This window comes from Bombina bombina, chromosome 2 (assembly GCF_027579735.1).
Source record: "Bombina bombina isolate aBomBom1 chromosome 2, aBomBom1.pri, whole genome shotgun sequence".
NCBI classification, from domain to species: domain Eukaryota; kingdom Metazoa; phylum Chordata; class Amphibia; order Anura; family Bombinatoridae; genus Bombina; species Bombina bombina.
In genome coordinates, this window is record NC_069500.1 from 311,095,384 (window position 1) to 311,117,759 (window position 22,376).

The window sequence follows — 22,376 nt, forward strand, 5'->3', positions numbered from 1 at the left end:
CGAAAAAAAATATGTGAGAAGAAGAGTTGGAGAGAGATGGAAGAATTAGTCATTTCGGCCTTCAGGGAAACATGGTCGAGGGTCTGTCCTGGTTTGGGGCTGCATTTCTGCCAGTGGTGTTGGCGATATTTTATGAATTGATGGGATCATGAATGCTGGAAAGTACAGACAGGTTTGAATATTCATGCCATTCGTTCTGGAAAGCACCTGATTGGTAATGGTTATATTTTTCAGCTTGATAACAATCCCAAACACACCCCTAATGCAGTGAAATCATATTTGGAGAGAAAAAAAGCTGATAAAACACTGACACAGGGTCCAGACCTGAATATTATAGAGGCATTATGGGATCACCTGGAAAGAGAAAGAAATAAAAGACAACCTAAATCTAAACAAGAATTCTGGGAAGTGCTAAAGGAAGTCTGGTATAATATACCAGAAGATTACTTTAGAAAACTTCAGGACAGTCTCCCCAAAAGAGTTCAAGATGTGCTTAGTGTCAAGGGAGGTCACACTAAATAATGACTTTTGCCTGAAGATTGTGTTTTTTTATATTTTGTGTACATATTTCCTGTATTTTCTGATTGTATCTTAATAATGAGACCGAAAATATGCATGGTCATTAAAACTTTGCTAAAACAACAAATCTAATGATGGCCTAACAACTGCTCCAGGCAGTTGGCGGAACTATCGTTGGTGCAGAGATCGTAGTTGCGACCAGGCTGCGTGCCTGCATTGTAACAGTTTTAAATCAGAGCGCTGCCGCAGGTTACCATGTCAACGCTCTGAAACATTTGCTGGCTGCTGAGCGTGAAAGAAGGAGGCTGCGACTCTGCGAGGCAGGAGATGTCAGAATGCAGCCAGTAACGCAGAGTACAGGTCAGCTGCATGTTCTGTTGTGGGTGTTGAAAGTAATTTTTCTCCTTAGGTAGAAGTTAACCTTTGTGGTAGCTGTAGATTCTCCTCTAAAACTGGCTAACTTCCCTCCCCTGGGCTGATAGCATAGAGAAGACAATGAAGAAAGGTTTGTAACCCTGTTTATTTGCAACTTGCAGTGTTTTTAGGCTGCTGGTTTTATGGCTGTCTCTCTTAAAACACACTTGACTTGATATATAATATTACCATGACGTTCAAGGAACGAATGCAAAGGAATGTTAACATTTTATGACTAGCACAACCTCTCCCAGCAAAGCAGTGCTGTCAATTAATTTGAAGAGGTTAACTATTTAATTAACTGATTGATGAGAATGATGCTCTTTGCCGAGCTCAGTCTAGTTAGTCACCAGCGAGGAGTTACTTTGAGAGTCGTGGGGGCCTAACAGTAAGCATCTGCTGCTAGTCTGATAAGGACCCAGTTCTTTGCTAAAGTTCTTCCCTTTGATCTCTATGGTCTGGTTCCTGAATTGTCAGGGGACTGGTTCTCTACTAAAGTGCAGTGCTACAGTATTTCCCAAGGTCCCTGTAGTGTCAGTCTGGAAGGGACCATTTTCTTTCCTAGGGGTATTGGAGTGGGATGATTCAGAGGTGACTGTGCTGAGGGACAATTGCTGAGTGTATGTGACCCCACCGACAGTTTTCATCCTAGCACTGATGGAATATTTAATACTTGCAGCTTCTCAGATACAACTGCATGGTCTGCACCTACTTAATTGCAGTCCCTTCCCTCCCCCTCTCTCTGCCCCTGACAGTTTATTTGAGATAAAACACTGCACTAGTTCAGTCCACATAAATCAATAAACAAAGTTAAGAGGGGTAAGAAGATAGTGCACTAAGTATGCTTTGTTTGTATGTTGTTAAGGGGAAACTGTTACTGACAAAAAAACGCTTTTCAACATTAATTACTATTTGAGGGATGTCTTGCTTATTTTCATTTCACTAAACAAGTATATTTTTTTGTCATTTTTTTTTATTTCAGGGAATAATACAGGTCTCTGGTGCTGCTGTACTGAATTGATGTATATATTCTAAATGTACTTGTGCAGTTTACGTCCAATCTCTACTGTATCTGACATCTTTCTATGCCCACCTTTTTTTTCCTGGGCTTCAGAATGGGGATGGGTTTCTCACAGCGCCCTCTCTATTTCCTTCTGGCTCCCCAAAAATCAAGATACCTAGTATATCTTATGATTAGTTAAAATAAGTGAGGGATCTAGGGAGCGCCTCAAAATGGGCGAAGGATAAATCTAAAATAAGTTGATATAATTAATGTAAATAATGTGCAAATGGTTGAAGGTAAATGTGTAATAGTTACAGATTTTATTATACAGTGTATACACAGCTAAAAAATATGACCAGTCAAATAAAATTTAACATAAAAAACGTAAAAATATACTCATGGATCCATGTATCATAGGTTAAAAGCTGATATCGTTCACAAAATATTAAAAGCACATATAAAAACACAAAAAAACAAAAAATAGTCTTAGGTTGACTGAATATAAAATACAATGCACTCCTCTCAGGTTGGGAGGGGTGGTGTAACATCAATACTTAAGGAACAATGACAATAGAGTAATAATAGTACTGATATAAAAACGTGTGTTTAGATGTTATACGTGCTTTTCCGCACTAAATGTCGCAAGTCCCTAGTGAAAATAAAAAATATAATGTCCAAGTCTCTCTGTGACGGCCAAATCCAAAAATTTTATTCCACTTTGTCCGGTAGGAGTGGTGGGTATTAGGTGTAGGTGTCCAGAAAAAGAGATGTGGTTGCAAAATCAATGTGAAATCGTAGAAAAAGGACATAAATTTGAAAAATAAAAATGTGAAAAAAAATGTGAAAAAAATGAAAAATTTATAAAAATTCTGGTAGAAATGTTGTAAAACTGGTAAAAAGATAAGTGACAAAAAGGTGAAAGAATAAGTGAAAAAAATAGAGTAAAAAAAGAAAAAGTGCTATTGTAGCTATCCTTGATGTTGTGAGGTAAAGTTCATATACCAGTAAAAATATTCAGATCAATAGTAGAATAAACATTCCCAGTGTACCTGTGGAATACAAAAGACAAAAAAATAGTGCAAAATTGCTTCTTAAATCCTAAATATAAATGAAATGAGGCTTACCATAAATAGCCAACGTGTTTCGGCCCTTCCTTAGGCCTTTTTCAAGACTGTATTAGTCACATAAGCCTCCTTAAGTACAATAATGTATCCAATCAAAAAGCGCCATTTTTGGCGCCAAAAACGTACCTCTGAACCAGAAGTGATACTTCCCAGTCCGTTTTCATATAAATTAGTCAAGTGTTTAACAAATATAGTAGTCAACTGTCTTTCTGTTGGTATGGTGTAACCGCAATCATATGAAGCCCAATTTGGCTGTTTATGAACTTGAAATGTTTAAAAATGTATAAAAATGTCTAAGTATATATATTCGTCAAAACCGGAAGTGGAAACTTATATCTAACATCACTTCCGGTTCACGGCATTTTGTCAACTTGTCTGGGAAGCTTGATTATCACTTAACCTTTATAATATGCGATGTGTAGTGTGACCTATATCACTGACTAGTGGGGACCTTACATAGGACATCTTTGCAAGAAAGGGATATAATGGAAAAAGATGTTTGGAAGTAGATCTAATTGCTATCGCCAGACTGGAAGTGACGTGGGTACCTGTCACTCACGGTATCCCCAATTAGTCTTAATCAAATTTCAATAGGGTGATATAGCAGAATAGGAACATCATATATACAATGTTTATCTGTCAAAGCTAGGGAACAATTCCTGCCATAAGGTATATAAATACTATGATTACTTAGAGATACTTCATAATATAGTGAATGAATGATCAGTTAATCTGTGTAATTTGCCACAGTAGCAATAAGAAACTATTATAAGATATATGTAGGAGACCGAACCTACTACTGTTCTTACTGAAAAAATGATGATATTATTACTGCGTCTAAAGAATGGTTGCTAAGAGGTCTCAGAACCCAATAGTTCAATATGTGCACATGCACCTATGAGTCTGTATATTATTCTCAATCCTCATAATTTAGAAGGTAGGGAGTAGGAAAAATGGCATTGGTTGGAGAATAGTGTTAGCTGAATGGATCTAAAAAATAAGAATTTTAAAAATGAAAAAATATTTATTTTTTTTAAATTAAAATAAATTTTAAAAATGTAAAAAAAAAAAAACTGGGGCGGGTAGGATCAGGCCAGCCACCTCAATGGCAGATTACAGACTGTGTCACTAACTCACTTTATACAGTACTGGTGGGCAAAACAGTGTCAATATATACAGTAATAGGGGGTCAGACCATCTCACAGACTGTGGGCACAGGGTACCTCCTTGGGCAGACATGTAATCTGAATCACATTTTTTTTCTGGGTTAAATGTTAAAAAAAAAAAAAAATATATATATATATATATATATAAAATTCACATTTTTTTTGGGTGGGGTAGGGGGGTAGGGGGGTGGGGGGCCCTTCTTAGATTCTTGCACCTGGGCCCTGTGGTTTCTATTTACGCCTCTGGCTCCAGGTTTCTCAGATTGGAAGGGTTCCTTTTCCCAACTGCTGTATTGAGATCTCTCCACAGGTGCTGGGGATAAAGATGGGACTCATTGCTGGCCAGTTAAGTACTCTCCAGTGCTTTGTCTTAAACCATTTCTGGGTGCTTTTTAACATGTGCTTTGGGTCATTGTCCTGCTATAAGACCCATGACCTCTGACGGAGACCCAACTTTCTGACACTGGGCTCTACATTGCACTACAGAACTATTTGGTAGTCTTCAGATTTCATAATGCCATGTACACAGTCAAGACATCCAGTGCCTGAAGCAGCAAAGAAACCCCAAAACATCAGTGAACCTCCACCATGTTTGACTGTAGGGACTGTATTCTTTTCTTTAAAAGCCTCATTTCTTTTTTTGAAAACAGTCGAATGATGGACTTTACCAAAATGCTGTAATTTTGTTTCCTCTGTCCACAGCACATTCTCCCCAAAGTATTTTGGCTTCCTCAGGTAAGTTTTGGCAAACTCCAAACTGACTTTTGTATATTTCTGTGTCAGCAGTGGGGTCCTCCTGGGTCTCCTACCATAGTGTCCCTTTTCATTCAAATGGCAACGTATAGTGCACGCTAACACATTTGTACCCTCTACCTAAAGATCAGCTTGAATTGGTCTGGAAGCTGATCGAGGTTCTTTAACTGCCATTCAAACAATCCTGCGTTGCAATCTTTGATCAATTTTTCTCTTTCATCCACGTCCAGGGAGATTAACTAGAGTGCCATGGGCTGTAAACTTCTTGACAATGTTACACACAGTGGACACAGGAACATTAAGATCTTTGGAGATGGACTTGTAACCTTGAGAATGTCTATGCTTCTCCACAATTTAACTGGTTGCCGATGTGATTTCTATATTATCAGCACATGTTAATTGATACAGGTGAGTTTAATTATAAATTAAAGGAGCATCACAAACTTAGAATGCAATTATTTCTTACAATTCTGAGAAGGCGCCAATAATTTTGTTCAGTCCATTTTTGGAGTTTTGCTTGGAATGTGTCAGATTTGGCTTTTTTTTCATCCACTTTTTTTGTGTCCTACCAATAAATAAATAAGAAATAATCATGATAATGCTTAAACATTGCAACAATTTACTTGGCAAAGTGGTGCATTATCTGACAGAAATGCAGGGGTGCCAATATTTTTGGCCATGACTGGGTGTATATATATATATATATATATATATATATATATATATATATAACGTCCTCATGGAGATCACAGTCTCTGGCACCTTTTGTAAAATGTAACCTTTATTCCAACTGGTTAAAAACAATGCCCATAATGTTTTGGTGCCTAGCTGGCACCTTTGTCGAATGTATTACAAAACAGGACAGCACATCCTCCACCATCATACAATCTAACTAAAAAAATATACTTCTTTTATTGCAAACATCACAAAGTGAGAGACGCTTGACTTATTCAGCAAGATGTGTTCCTAGCCACGCCCACTTCTGGTCTCATCGCCAAGCACATTCAGATCAATCAACACTCTATGTAATGTTTAATTAGGCACATACAACCACAGTATACGTGTAAATTCTGGAAACACTCCATAATTAGCTAACTACTGGTGGTGTGTCATATGCAAGGTTACTGCCCATTGCCTGAGGGTGTCATCACTCGTGATGTATTAGTTCACACCCTTTAAATTGTTAGCCATTTCACTCATAGGTCAGTGGTGTATCACAACTTTTGTAGCACATAGCTAATTATAATATTAATCACTGGGGTAGCCTTGCAATGTTCACACTGTGCATACATTATTAGTAATAGGAATTGAAGCCTATAGTCACTTATAGCTTGGAACAATTACTGCAAAGGAACAAACATGAATGAAAACCCTTTAAATAATATATAAAATCCATGGAACAAGGATCAGAAGAGTTCAAGTAGCTCAAAGAGAACACAGTTAAATCACAGAAAATAATTAATTATGCCACGGATTGTACTTCAGAATTTAAGTGGCATAGAGATCTCATTAGAGCATCAAAGTCGTTCATAACACAGTTATTTACTGTATAACTTTCTAGGTTATAAGCAGAGTAGCATCACACCAATAGGAGTATCAAAGCAGGTTCTCAAATTAATCCTCAGGGAAGCCAACTTAAAGACCCAACCAAGCATGTTCCTCGTACAAATGCACCAAAGTCCATCATGACATTTAGACCCCTAGGATGTACTGTATCTAGAACAGGGTTCTCCAAACTATGATCGGGACCGAATTAGTGGGTCGCAACACCATGAGAGTCTGTGTTTATATGTTACTTGAGATTGTGTGTGTTGTATGAGAGTGTGTTTGTGTGTTGTATGAGAGAGTGTGTGTGTTGTATGAGAGTGTGTGTGTGTGGTATTTGTGTGTGTTGTATGAGAGTGTGTGTGGTGTGTGTGTTTGTGTTGTATGAGAGTGTTTGTGTGTGCATTTCGGACGCAGCAAACCTAGTTTTCAATCTGCCACCCTTCAGGTCGCGGATGCCATAGAAATCAATGGGAGTTGGAAAACACAGAAATCTTATGTTCGATGCTGCAAGAGAATGAAGCATATCACCTAATACAAGTCAATTACAAACTATTAAATATGTATACCCTTAAAAAATCTAACAATATTATTGCTACAAACTTGGTGCACTATATAGAGATACATTTTTACATTTAAAAATATAGATATGTTGATTTTTAAAATCTATTTGCACCATGTTTAATGTTGTATATACGCTTATACAAATTTTGCAAACGCAAACGGCTAGATTACGAGTTTTGCGTTATGAGGGGTGCGGTGCTAACTTGCACGTTATTGTCACCGCTCACTTCCCTACAGCACTGGTATTACAGGTTTTCATAAACCCGGCGTTATTAGGCAAGAAGTGAGCATAGAGCAAAATTTTGCTCCATACCGTACTCCAATACCAGTGCTGCTTAAGTCAGCTGTGAGCTGGTTTTACGTGCTCGTGCACGATTTCCCCATAGACATCAATGGGGAGAGCCGGCTGAAAAAAAACCTAACACCTGCAAAAAAGCAGCGTAAAGCTCCGTAACGCAGCCCCATTGATTCCTTTACACCTAACACCCTAACATGAACCCAGAGTTTAAACACCCCTAATCTTACACTTATTAACCCCTAACCTGCCACTCTGGACATCACCGACACCTGCATTATATTTATTAACCCCTAATCTGCCGCTCCGGACATCGCCGACACCTACATTATACTTATTAACCCCTAATCTGCTGCCCCCAACATTGCAGACTCCTACATTATACTTATTGACCCCTAATCTGCCGCTCCGGACACCACTGACACCTACATTATACTTATTAACCCCTAATCTGCCGCTCTGGACATCGCCGACACCTACATTATACTTATTAACCCCTAATTTCCCGCCCCCATGTTGCCGCAACCTACCTACACTTATTAACCCCTAATTTGCCACCCCAACATCGCCTCCACTATAATAAACATATTAACCCCTAAACTGCCATACTCCCGCATCGCAAACACTAGTTAAATATTATTATCCCCTATTCTGCCACCCCTAACATTGCCGCCACCTACTTACATTTATTAACTCCTAATTTGCCGCCCCTAATGTCGCTGCCACTATACTAAATGTATTAACCCCTAAAGCTAAGTCTAACCCTAACAACCCCTAACTAAAATATAATTCAAATAAACCTAATAAAACTTACAATTATTACCTAAATAATTCCTATTTAAAACTAAATACTTACCTATAAAATAAACCCTAAGCTAGCTGCAATATAACTAATAGTTACATTGTATCTAGCTTAGGGATTATTTTTATTTTACAGGCAAGTTTGTATTTATTTTAACTAGGTATAATAGTTACTAAATAGTTATTAACTATTTACTAACCACCTAGCTGAAATAAATACAAATTTACCTGTAAAATAATACCTAACCTAAGTTACACTAACACCTAACCTTACACTACAATTAAATTAATTGCATTAATTAAATACAATTGCCTAAATTACAAAAAAACCCCACTAAATTACACAAAATAAAAACAAATTAGCAGATATTTAAACTAATTACACCTAATCTAATAGCCCTATCAAAATAAAAAAGCCCCCCCAAAATAAAAAAAAACCCCTAGCCTAAACTAAACTACCAAAAGCCCTTAAAAGGGCCTTTTGCGGGGTATTACCACAAAGAAATCAGCTCTTTTACCTATAAAAAAAACAAACAACCCCCCAACAGTAAAACCCACCACCCACACAACCAACCCCCCAAATAAAAGGGCATTTGGATGGGCATTGTCCTTAAAAGGGCATTTAGCTCTATTGCTGCCCAAACCCTAACCCAAAAATAAAACCCACGCAATAAACCCTTAAAAAAGCCTAGCACTAACCCCCGAAGATCCACTTACAGTTTTGAAGACCGGACATCCATCCTAAACAAAGCTGGGAGATATCCTCAGTGAAGCGGCAAGAAGTCCTCAAAGAACCCGAGAGAAGTCTTCATCCAAGCCGGCAGAAGTGGTCCTCCAGATGGGCAGAAGTCTTCATCCAGACGGCATCTTCTATCTTCATCCATCCGGCGCGGAGCGGGTCAATCTTCAAGACATCCAGCACGGAGCATCCTCTTCAAACAAAGGCCTCTAGTTATCAATGTCTGTTGGACATGATCCGACAGAGCGGATCAGGTCCGACAGACATTGCTGAAAACGGCGAGCAATACACTCACCGTATTCAGCATTGCACCAATAGCTCACAAGAGCTGCTGGTGCAACGCGGCCCCCTGCAGACTCGCGGCCAATGGGCTGCCAGCAGGGGGGTGTCAATCAACCCAATCATACTCGATCAGGTTGATTTCCGGCGATGTCTGTCCGCCTGCTCAGAGCAGGCGGACAGGTTATGGAGCAGTGGTCTTTGTGACCGCTGCTTCATAACTGCTGTTTCTGGCAAGTCTGAAGACTGGCCAGAAACAGGGGCCATCAAGCTCCTTACGGAGCTTGATAACTAGAGGCCAAAGTCTTCTTCCCGAATGAATGTTCCTTTAAGTGACGTCATCCAAGGTGGCGTCCCTTGAATTCCGATTGGCTGATAGAATTCTATCAGCCAATCGGTATTATAGGTAAAAAAATCCTATTGGCTGATGCAATCAGCCAATAGGATTGAGCTTTAATCCTATTGGCTGACCCAATCAGCCAATAGGATTGAGCTTGCATTCTATTTGCTGATTGGAACAGGAAGAGGATGCTCCGCACCGGATGTCTTGAAGATGGACCCGCTACGCGCCGGATGGATGAAGATTGAAGATGCCGTCTGAATGAAGACTTCTGCCCGTCTGGAGGACCACTTCTGCCGGCTTGGATGAAGATTTCTCTCGGGTTCTTTGAGGACTTTTTGCCGCTTTGCTGAGGACTTCTCCCGGCTTCGTTTAGGATGGATGTCCGGTCTTCAAAACTGTAAGTGGATCTTCGGGGGTTAGTGTTAGGTTTTTTTAAGGGTTTATTGGGTGTGTTTTATTTTTAGGTTAGGGTTTTGGGCAGCAATATAGCTAAATGCCCTTTTAAGGGCAATGCCCATCCAAATGCCCTTTTCAGGGCAATGGGGAGCTTAGGTTTTTTTAGTTAGGTTTTTATTTGGGGGGTTGGTTGTGTGGGTGGTGGTTTTTACTGTTGGTGGGGTTGTTTGTATTTTTTTTTTACAGGTAAAAGAGCTGATTTATTTGGGGCAATGCCCCACAAAAGGCCCTTTTAAGGGCTATTGGTAGTTTAGTTTAAGCTAGGGTTTTTTTTTATTTGGGGGGGGCTTTTTTTGATAGGGCTATTAGATTAGGTGTAATTAGTTTAAATATCTGATAATTTGTTTTTTATTTTGTGTAATTTAGTGTATGTTTTTGTTTGTAATTTAGGTAATTGTATTTAATTAATGTAATTAATTTAATTGTAGTGTAACGTTAGGTGTTAGTGTAACTCAGGTTAGGTATTATTTTACAGGTAAATTTGTATTTATTTTAGCTAGGTAGTTAGTAAATAGTTAACTATTTACTAACTATTCTACCTAGTTAAAATAAATACAAACTGGCCTGTAAAATAAAAATAAACCCTAAGCTAGCTACAATGTAACTATTAGTTAGATTGTAGCTAGCTTAGGGTTTATTTTACAGGTAAGTATTTAGTTTTAAATAGGAATTATTTAGTTAATGATAGGAATTTTTATTTAGATTTACTTTAATTATATTTAAGTTAGGGGGGTTAGGCGTTAATAAATTTAGTATAGTGGCGGCAACGTTGGGGGTGGCAGATTAGGGGTTAATAAATGTAGGTAGGTGGCGGCGATGTTAGGGGTGGCAGATTAGGGGTTAATAATATTTAACTAGTGTTTACGAGGCAGGAGTGCGGAGGTTTAGGGGTTAATATGTTTTTTATATTGGCGGCGATGTCGGGAGCGGCAGATTAGGGGTTAATAATTTTATTTTAGTGTTTGCGATGCGGGAGGGCCTCGGTTTAGAGGTTAATAGGTAGTTTATGGGTGTTAGTGTACTTTTTAGCACTTTAGTTATGAGTTTTATGCTACAGTTTTGTAGCATAAAACTCATAACTACTGACTTTAGAATGCGTTACGAATCTTGCGGGATAGGCTGTACCGCTCACTTTTTGGCCTCCCAGAAAAAGCTTGTAATATCAGCGCTATGGAAGTCCAATTGAAAAAAGACTTTACGCAAATTGCGTAAGTTAATTTGCAGTACGGCCAAAAAAGTGTGCGGGACAGCTGTACCTACAAGTCTCGTAATAGCAGCGGTAGTGAAAAAGCAGCGTTATAACCCATAACGCTGCTTTTTTACTCATAACGCAAAACTCGTAATATAGCCGATAGTTATTAAATAGCATTCCCTTTCTGTCATGTTTTTCAATGTGTAAGCAAGGAGGAGCGGATTCCCATGTAGTAAGATAAAAAGTTCTTTATTTCAAAAAATAATTAAAAATTGCAAACGGGGCAACAGACAAGGAAAACAGGTGCAAAACAGGCGTGACACCTATGGGCTTACATGTTTCGGCGCTTAGCCGTAATCATAGCCTCAGGTATAACATTTTGCAGTGAGATTAAGAGAAGTGCAAAGAAAACTGATTGGTTAAAAAATGTACAAACAACACGCCTATTTACACAACAGTAAAATGATTAGAGATTAACCCTAAATGCCGTGAAAGCTCGCAAGCATCACCAAATCTAAAGATAGATAAAAGAACAAGGGAAAAAGAAGGGGAAAATAAAGAAGAAGAGGGAAATACGAAAGTGAAATAGAAAGAAAAAGAGAGAGAAAATAAATAAAAGCCAAAAGCGGAAACCATATGATGGAAATAAGCAAAACAAAGGCAAAGAAACACAAAACAAGAAATGTATACATATAAATAATTCTAACCCTGACATTTTGCTTAAGCATGAAATGTAAATTTAGATAATACCATGATTATGTAATAATAGTGGTAATACATTCCCTTTCTTATTAATATAGTGAAAAAGGTATTGCTCTCCGTTTAGAAAATATATGTATATGAAGCATGTAGGTGGCGATGAGTTGTGAAGGGCTCATTAGATTATTCCCAGAAGTTGATGAGATCGTATTTTGAGTTTAAACCCAAAGGGAGTCTGGTTTTTAAGGTAAAAATCCAGAACACCTCTCTTTTGGCCAGCGTCTCATCTAAGTTACCTCCTCTATTGGGGATTTTAGCTTTTTCTATAGCTGCCCATCTGAAGGTATCTAAACTACTTTTATGTTTGGTGACAAAATGTTGGACCAATGGGGTAGACGATTTACCTTTGGATATGGTGGAAAAATGTTCCCTAATTCTAGAGTTGACATCCCTAGAGGTCAACCCTATGTATTGCACCTTGCACGCTGTACACAAAATTAGGTACACCACGTAGGTACTTTGACAATTTAGACATGTCTTAATGGGGTAAGTCTGACCAGTAACTGTGGAGGAAAATGTAGGTGTAGTAAGGACATAGTCACAGGGCTTACATTTACGGTGGCCACATTTATACATCCCCACATGTTGTAGCCATGAGCTGGTGGAATTTTGTTTTTGTTTGAGTTGTGTGGGGGCCAGGATAGATGCAAGCGTAGGACACTTTTTATAAGAACATCTGAACCCATTTTTGACAGTCTCCTGTAGTTTGTCATCGGCAGCAAGTAAGGGGAAATGTTTCCTGATAATGGTACATATCTGTGAATATTGTTCGCTGAAGGTTGTCACAAAGTGGACTTTATTGTGAGTCTCAGAACTCTTCTTTGATTTGTCACATAGCAAGGTAGTTCTGTCCATTTTGTCTACTTGTTGTCTAGCTGTTTTTATATGTGTGCGAGTGTACTTTCTTTCCTTAAGCCTCTTTTCCAGACTGTTGGCCTCCTGTATGTAATCTGATGTCATACTACAATTCCGTTTTAGGCGGACAAATTGTCCCTTAGCTACTGCAGAAGCAGTATTAGACGGATGACAACTGGACGCATGCAGGAGGGTATTGCCCGTGATGGGCTTACGGTAGACTGTAGTGTGTATAGATCCCCTGGCATCTCCAGTGAGAGTCAAGTCTAGGTAGTTGATGGACCTAGAGTCTGAGACAAAGGTAAAGCTGAGACTAAGGTCATTAGTGTTGAGGTGTTCTATAAAAGAAGGAATTTGTATTTTCGGTCCAGACCATATCAATAATAGGTCATCTATATATCTCTGGTAAAAACAGATGGATGATTTGAAAGGATTACCATCTCCAAAGATGTGGTATTGTTCCCATTTCCCAAGGTATAAGTTGGCATACGAGGGGGCATATTTGGCCCCCATCGCCGTACCACACTTTTGGAGAAAGTATTTTCCTTCAAATGCGAAGAAATTGTGTGTCAAAAGAAAAGTTAAAACCCGCACAATATATGCCTGAAAGTCTTGTGTGTAGTCAGTAGCAGTAGCAAGAAAGTACTCAACCGCCTCAATGCCCTTTATATGGGGAATAGTGGAATAAAGGGAGACCACATCAACAGAGATCCAAGTGTAATTTTGTTCCCATTTGAGGTCAGTGAGGAGGTTGAGTATATGTTTGGAGTCACGGGTGTAAGATGGTAATGCTAGTACCAAAGGCTGGAGAATAGCATCCAGCCATTGGGATAGGCGCTCCAGTAGTGAGTCAACTCCGCTCACTATTGGACGACCCCTGACAACTTCCAAGGATTTGTGAACTTTTGGAAACAGATGGAATAGTGGCATTTTCGGATTTGATACAGAGAGATAAGAAGCTGTATTAGCATCAATGTAGCCATATTCTACGCCGTCATCCAAAATGTCAGTAAGAATAGTTCTGTATTCGTTGGTAGGATTGTGTGATAAAGTGACATAATCATGTGAGTTACTTAATTGTCGGTTAGCCTCTGCTAGGTAGTCAGTTTTGTCCATAACAACTATGGTGCCGCCTTTATCGGCAGGGCGTACCACCAATTGGTCATTGTGTTGAAGCATGTTAAGTGCTTGTCTGAGTCTGTAGGGAAGATTAGGGGGTGACCTATCACAGCTTGACTTTAGTCTCAGTAAATCAGCCTCGACACGAGAATAAAAAGTCTCGATAACTGTACCCCTGCTTTGGATAGGATAAAATGAAGATTTATCCTTAAAGGAAGTGCCACTGTTAACAGCTCCTAAGGTGCTGTCTGTTTCCAAAGCAAGATTCTGTAGTGAGATTACATCACATGTTTCCAAAAAGGTCAGATTATGCGAAGCTTGTATAGTGTTAGTGCGTACTGGTTGGATAGGTTCAGGTTGGGTGGCAGGAGTGTCACAAAAGTGTTTTTTTAGGGTGATATTTCGAATGAATTTGTTAAAATCTATCATCGTCTGAAACAGGTCAAATTGGTAGGTGGGAGCAAAACCCAAACCTAAGCTTAACAGCTCGACTTGATCATTTGTTAGTTGGGTAGACGATAGGTTTATAACATTATTCATTTGTATTTTGTCTGACTGCGATTTGTCCTCACTGGATATCTCTCCTGATTGAGTGTGGCTCGTGCAGATGAACCCCCCACCCCCTGAGGCGGCTGGCCCATGGGAAAAACCTGATCAAGCAAAGACTGTTCTTGTATTGCTGAGTTACCACCATGTTGTGCTTTAGTGGCCATTGTGCTCTGAGTAGGTGTATATTTGGAAACTATGAGCTGCGAATTGTGCATATCCCTATCTTTGGAGTTAGTAGATAATTGTATTAAAGTATTAGTTCCGGGTACTGAAGTATTTTTCAGAATACCCGATTGTGAGTTGGATGCAGTATTCATTAGAGTGTTAGTATCAGTCATTTCCTCTGTACCTGACGTGTATTCATCTGATGACCTATCAGTGTCACTGTCAGAGAAGGTTACTTGTTTCAATTGTTTGTGTCTATTTCTATGTCTGCGTTGTCCTCTATGGTTATTGGATCGTGGCAAACTGCGTCTATAATCAGACCGCTGCTTCCTATTCCAGATATAGACAGAGTTTTTAAGATAATCTGTCTTATCTCTAAGGAATTTCGTATGTTTATTCTCCATGATAATTTGTTTGCCACGAACCAATGATTGTTGTAAGATGTTATCAAATTTTGGAAAATCTGGATCAATGCTGCGTGTGTTAAGTTCCATTTGTAAACTATCAATTTCAGCTTTAATAGTATTTAGTTGGTATGTTCTATAACGTATTAATAAAGACATTAATTGAAAAGAGCATTCAGTGAGAACATTGTTCCAATCATTCACAAAATCCTGGTCAGAGGTGTCAACCTCAAATGTAGGAAATTTAAGTAATCTGAGGCCTCTGGGAATCATCTTGGCCTTAATATAGGACTGGAAGGTCCAGATGTCCCACTGAGCTTTTGTCTCCTTAAATAATAAAGTCTCCATAGTATCGAAGAGGGAGCTCAGTGAGAGACTTGATTTATCATCTGAAAAGATTTTATCACAGTCCAAAGATGGATTAGTGCGAGCTGTTGCAGGCATAAGGGAGAAAAACTGTTGTACTGTTGCTGTGCCCTCCATTATGAGTAAGAAATATATATAAATAGATGTATTAATGTCCATATATTATGAAACAGTCTTTATATAGGTAGGAAGCCCTCGAAAATGCCACTATTCCATCTGTTTCCAAAAGTTCACAAATCCTTGGAAGTTGTCAGGGGTCGTCCAATAGTGAGCGGAGTTGACTCACTACTGGAGCGCCTATCCCAATGGCTGGATGCTATTCTCCAGCCTTTGGTACTAGCATTACCATCTTACACCCGTGACTCCAAACATATACTCAACCTCCTCACTGACCTCAAATGGGAACAAAATTACACTTGGATCTCTGTTGATGTGGTCTCCCTTTATTCCACTATTCCCCATATAAAGGGCATTGAGGCGGTTGAGTACTTTCTTGCTACTGCTACTGACTACACACAAGACTTTCAGGCATATATTGTGCGGGTTTTAACTTTTCTTTTGACACACAATTTCTTCGCATTTGAAGGAAAATACTTTCTCCAAAAGTGTGGTACGGCGATGGGGGCCAAATATGCCCCCTCGTATGCCAACTTATACCTTGGGAAATGGGAACAATACCACATCTTTGGAGATGGTAATCCTTTCAAATCATCCATCTGTTTTTACCAGAGATATATAGACGACCTATTATTGATATGGTCTGGACCGAAAATACAAATTCCTTCTTTTATAGAACACCTCAACACTAATGACCTTAGTCTCAGCTTTACCTTTGTCTCAGACTCTAGGTCCATCAACTACCTAGACTTGACTCTCACTGGAGATGCCAGGGGATCTATACACACTACAGTCTACCGTAAGCCCATCACGGGCAATACCCTCCTGCATGCGTCCAGTTGTCATCCGTCTAATACTGCTTCTGCAGTAGCTAAGGGACAATTTGTCCGCCTAAAACGGAATTGTAGTATGACATCAGATTACATACAGGAGGCCAACAGTCTGGAAAAGAGGCTTAAGGAAAGAAAGTACACTCGCACACATATAAAAACAGCTAGACAACAAGTAGACAAAATGGACAGAACTACCTTGCTATGTGACAAATCAAAGAAGAGTTCTGAGACTCACAATAAAGTCCACTTTGTGACAACCTTCAGCGAACAATATTCACAGATATGTACCATTATCAGGAAACATTTCCCCTTACTTGCTGCCGATGACAAACTACAGGAGACTGTCAAAAATGGGTTCAGATGTTCTTATAAAAAGTGTCCTACGCTTGCATCTATCCTGGCCCCCACACAACTCAAACAAAAACAAAATTCCACCAGCTCATGGCTACAACATGTGGGGATGTATAAATGTGGCCACCGTAAATGTAAGCCCTGTGACTATGTCCTTACTACACCTACATTTTCCTCCACAGTTACTGGTCAGACTTACCCCATTAAGACATGTCTAAATTGTCAAAGTACCTACGTGGTGTACCTAATTTTGTGTACAGCGTGCAAGGTGCAATACATAGGGTTGACCTCTAGGGATGTCAACTCTAGAATTAGGGAACATTTTTCCACCATATCCAAAGGTAAATCGTCTACCCCATTGGTCCAACATTTTGTCACCAAACATAAAAGTAGTTTAGATACCTTCAGATGGGCAGCTATAGAAAAAGCTAAAATCCCCAATAGAGGAGGTAACTTAGATGAGACGCTGGCCAAAAGAGAGGTGTTCTGGATTTTTACCTTAAAAACCAGACTCCCTTTGGGTTTAAACTCAAAATACGATCTCATCAACTTCTGGGAATAATCTAATGAGCCCTTCACAACTCATCGCCACCTACATGCTTCATATACATATATTTTCTAAACGGAGAGCAATACCTTTTTCACTATATTAATAAGAAAGGGAATGTATTACCACTATTATTACATAATCATGGTATTATCTAAATTTACATTTCATGCTTAAGCAAAATGTCAGGGTTAGAATTATTTATATGTATACATTTCTTGTTTTGTGTTTCTTTGCCTTTGTTTTGCTTATTTCCATCATATGGTTTCCGCTTTTGGCTTTTATTTATTTTCTCTCTCTTTTTCTTTCTATTTCACTTTCGTATTTCCCTCTTCTTCTTTATTTTCCCCTTCTTTTTCCCTTGTTCTTTTATCTATCTTTAGATTTGGTGATGCTTGCGAGCTTTCACGGCATTTAGGGTTAATCTCTAATCATTTTACTGTTGTGTAAATAGGCGTGTTGTTTGTACATTTTTTAACCAATCAGTTTTCTTTGCACTTCTCTTAATCTCACTGCAAAATGTTATACCTGAGGCTATGATTACGGCTAAGCGCCGAAACATGTAAGCCCATAGGTGTCACGCCTGTTTTGCACCTGTTTTCCTTGTCTGTTGCCCCGTTTGCAATTTTTAATTATTTTTTGAAATAAAGAACTTTTTATCTTACTACATGGGAATCCGCTCCTCCTTGCTTACACTACGACTTAACACCAGACTAGGATACCCATCACTACAGCCCTGCTTTCGTTGTCATCCCGGGTGAAGACTACTGCACCACGCCCCCCGATACTCACGCACGTACACGCTGAATGCCGAGGAGAGCAGTTTGGATTGTCGCCAACTTGCACGGATTGCCGTCTGTCTTCTTACTCTGCCATTCCACAGGGACACCAGCGCAGATGCGGATGCGTTTGTATATGCCGAAGATAGGTTCCGGCTAACACGCATTTTTTGGAGTTCCCCAGGTGGCCTTTGGAGTTTCCTTTATTCACGGACGGCTCACCCCCGGGTGGGTGAAGAGAACCAGTCTATCAGCTGACCGGTGAGTGGGGGGCAGTTGGACTCAAGTCCCGGGACCAACCTTAATCTGCATATATATCTGGATATTGATTTGCATTGTTTTGAGATATGCTTACTCCACATGTGAATTACAATTTATACAGCATAGACACATATCTGTGAGTGTACAAACCCTCTTCCCTATGTTTTTCAATGGTCATACTCTACATTATTCTTTAATTCACTCTTCCAAAAAAAAATTGAACAAAGGATAGCAAAACAATGAAAACTTAAAAAAAACGAATTCACACAAAGGATAGTAAGAGAATGAAAACAGTGCCCAAAATAAAATATCATATTTGAAAATGATAATCAAATTCACACAAAGGATAGCAAGAGAATGAAAACAGTACCATTAAAAATACATTGACGGTTTTAAAATGGCATTCTATTTTGTGCAGGTTCAACAGCTGTAATAAATGCAGGTGTATTCTTTGTGCAATTTAATCAATTACTTATGCACAACACATGAGTATTTATCTAGGGATGAAATCTGAACTCTGATTTTCTGTGTTTGCATGGCAGCATCGTGGAGGCTTAAAAGGTCAGACATTATATTTTAACTAAAAAAAACATAATAGCACTGTTTTATTCTGTTGCTATCCTTTGCTGGAAGTAGAATGCCATTTTAAAGTAATTTCTATGTATTTTGCATGTCATTGTTTTCCTTTGTGCTTGCAAAATACATTGAAATGAATTAAAAATGGCATATCATAATGTTCGACATTGCATTCTCTTTCTAACTTAGGTTTGGCAATGTTAATATACCACATTGTTCTTAAAATGGTATCTCAAAAACACAGTAATCACTGACCTTTTAAGCCTCCACAATGCTGCCATCCAAACACTGAAAATCTGAATTATGATTGCAAACATAGCTAAATACTCATGTGTTTTGCATAAGTTATTTTGTTAATTTCCCAAACAATACACCTGCATTTATTACAGCTGCTGAACTCACCTGGATGATCTAATTCTAGACATATTCATTTTGACACAACATTGTGCTCGTCAAATGACGCAAAATTACAGAAATTTGTTTAATCATGAATAAATTATTCAATCAATTTGCTCGTAAAATGATGCAAGAATAATGAAATTCTGCAAGTCATTTGTTAGGTAATGTGTGGCGCATCTTTTATTCAATTGCTGAAATAATTCACAGCTATAGAACTTGTCAGTATAAAAGGGGCTTTCAATCACTTAATTTCATTATTATTTTGAGCATGGACGTTCTAAATGCTTTACAGTTTGTCCTGTTCTTAAGGAGATGCAGGGAAAGTCAGGTGTTGATGGCTGCAGTTGTGCGACAAAGACACCAGCAGGTGCCAAGGATGTTCCTGCCTAGGGTTGGTCTCCATGCCCTCAGTGACTGAGAGGTGATCCGTAGATTTCGACTAAATAGGGCCTCTATTGAGAGGCTCTATGTCAAAATCAATGACTCTCTCGAGCCACTCACTGCAAGGACTAGGGCAATCCCTGGGATGGTGAAATTACTATCGGTCCTCTATTTCTTGGCAACTGGATCATTCCAGGCTGTGGCAGGTCTAGGCATAGGTTTGAGCCAGACAACCTTCTCAAGTCATCTGAAGTTTGTCCTGAATGCCTTGCACCAATGCCTAGGCCATCATGTCCACTTCCCAATACACCTGAGGAGTGGCTTGCTGTCAAGCTCCAGTTCTATCATCTGGCTGGATTGCCAATAGTATTGGGGGCCAAAGATTGCATGCATGTATTGGTGCAGCCTCCCAGGGGTACAGAGGAGCCATACCGGGACAGGAAGCACAACTACTCGCTGAATATCCAGGTCATCTGCAATGCAAGGCTGCAACCACGATTCCTTCATCCTCCAGAATTCGGCCATCTAACATTGCTTCAAGGAAGGACAAATGCAGGGGGAATCCTGATAGGTAAATATCTCATATATATCTCATATATTTTATTCATTATGATTGCTAATGTCAATGATCTATTTTATTACGCAGGTGATTCTGGATATTCGTGTCTTCCGTGGCTGTTCACACCCGTCCACAACCCCAACGGAGTTGAAGAGGTGCGCTACAATGCGGCACACATTGCCACCAGATCGTGATTGAGCGCACCTTTGGCATATTGAAAAAAAGTTTCCTCTGCTTGGACTTCTCTGGTGGGGTTCTTCAGTATGCCCTCTCCAAAGTCTCCTTAATTTTTTTTATTTGCTGTATGTTGCACAACATTGCCCTAACAATCCCTAATATAGATCTGGAGAGCTTGGATAACCATGAGTATGGGGAACATCTAGAGAGGAAAATGATGCTAGGGGATTCCAAGCTCAAGCAGACTATATTCAGCCGGTTAGACAGACTTGCATTTTAGCCACTCACTGCTAACTTCAGGGTAACTTAATGTGCATGAGCTCAATGTTATCTATATGAAACACATTAACTAATGACCTCTAGTGGTCTACATTATTTCTGAATAAAGGCAGTCTTCAAGGTCTAATAAATTTGCATATGAACTTCCTAGGCTTAGCTTTCAACTAAGAATACAAAAAGAACAAATCAAATTTTAAAGATTTTTTTTTATAAAATTAAATTTTACATTTAAAAAAAAAATTCTACATTTTTATTTAAAAAAAAAAATAACTTTTCACCTATATCAAAAAATGGAATTCATTAGATTGCTGTAGATTACTACAGGTTTAGAAATGGATACATGTGTATCTCACTCTCTCTCTCTCTCTCTTGCAATCTCTCTCTCTTTTGAAACATCTATTTTTTTTATAAATTTCTACAAATAGAAGGTTTATTTAGCTGTGCAGCCTTTACTTCTTCACAGTTTGCTGGATTGAGAGCTTACATTGTTTGGCAGTTTTAGGGGGGGGGGGACAGGTTTTTGAAGGAACCTTGACTATGTACTTGCTCTGTGTGTTTCTTTAAAAATGTCTTGATGAATTTTCAATATTGTACTTGCGCACAGTACTGTCAGTGCTTAAAGGGACATTTAACCCCCAATTTTGTTTCAATAAAAGATGTGTAATTATTTTTATTACACATTCCCCAGTTTAGCATTACCAACAATGTTATATTGACATACTTTTTACCTCTGTGATTAACTTTTATATAAGCATATTCTGACAACCCCCTGTTAAAATGACATTTGATTTATTAACTGTTGACTTTCATTTTAGCAAATTAAAATAAAAATAAAAACTTTTATAATTTTTATTAAAAGTATACATTATTTGTAATTTTTTAATTTTATTACTATTAAATGCTGGATCTGAGTTTTACATTTCTTTGTTGGTGTTCAGTGTTCCTTTATTTAAAAGGTCATATATTAATGAAATATGAGAACTAATACAATTACACAATTTTAATAAATTTTAAAATACTTGACTATCACATGGTAATTATGACTCATTAAATTAAAATTATGGATGCATTTAACCTTTAATAGAAGTGAGTTGTTTATGCCAAAGTCAAGACTATATAATTATTTTTTTAAAATTTAAATTAAAAATATATATGTCGTAGATTCAACCTTTAAGAAGCGGGGAAAAGTATATCTTACACATGCATTGAATTTGATCATCAATCGTTTGTAACATTTGTATTATGTGAATAAAGTAATAACAAACAAACACATTTATTAATGTTCAAATTATTTTTAATCATAATTTGTTTTGATACCAAATTCCAAATTTTTTAAAAAATAATGACATACATAATCACAAAAACCCCCCAGAAATAACATAAATGAGCACAATAAAAACCCTATTTTTTTTGCTCTTTTTGGTAATGGAGACAGGGGGGAGATCTCTCCCTTGTTCCCCTTCTCCCAAACATTAAAAACAATTGTCGATTAAAAATACGATTGTCTTTGCCTGCCCTCTCCCAATGCTGGGGTTCTCCCTGCTCTACAGCTGCCCTATCTACTTCTAATCTCTCCCTATCAAAATGTATTCTATCACTATCCCTCTGCCTTTCGTAAAAAAATCTATCCTTCTCTAATTCTAATCTTGCACTATCCCTCATCCATTCACATTCAAATCTTTCCCTCTCTAAATCTATTCTACCTGA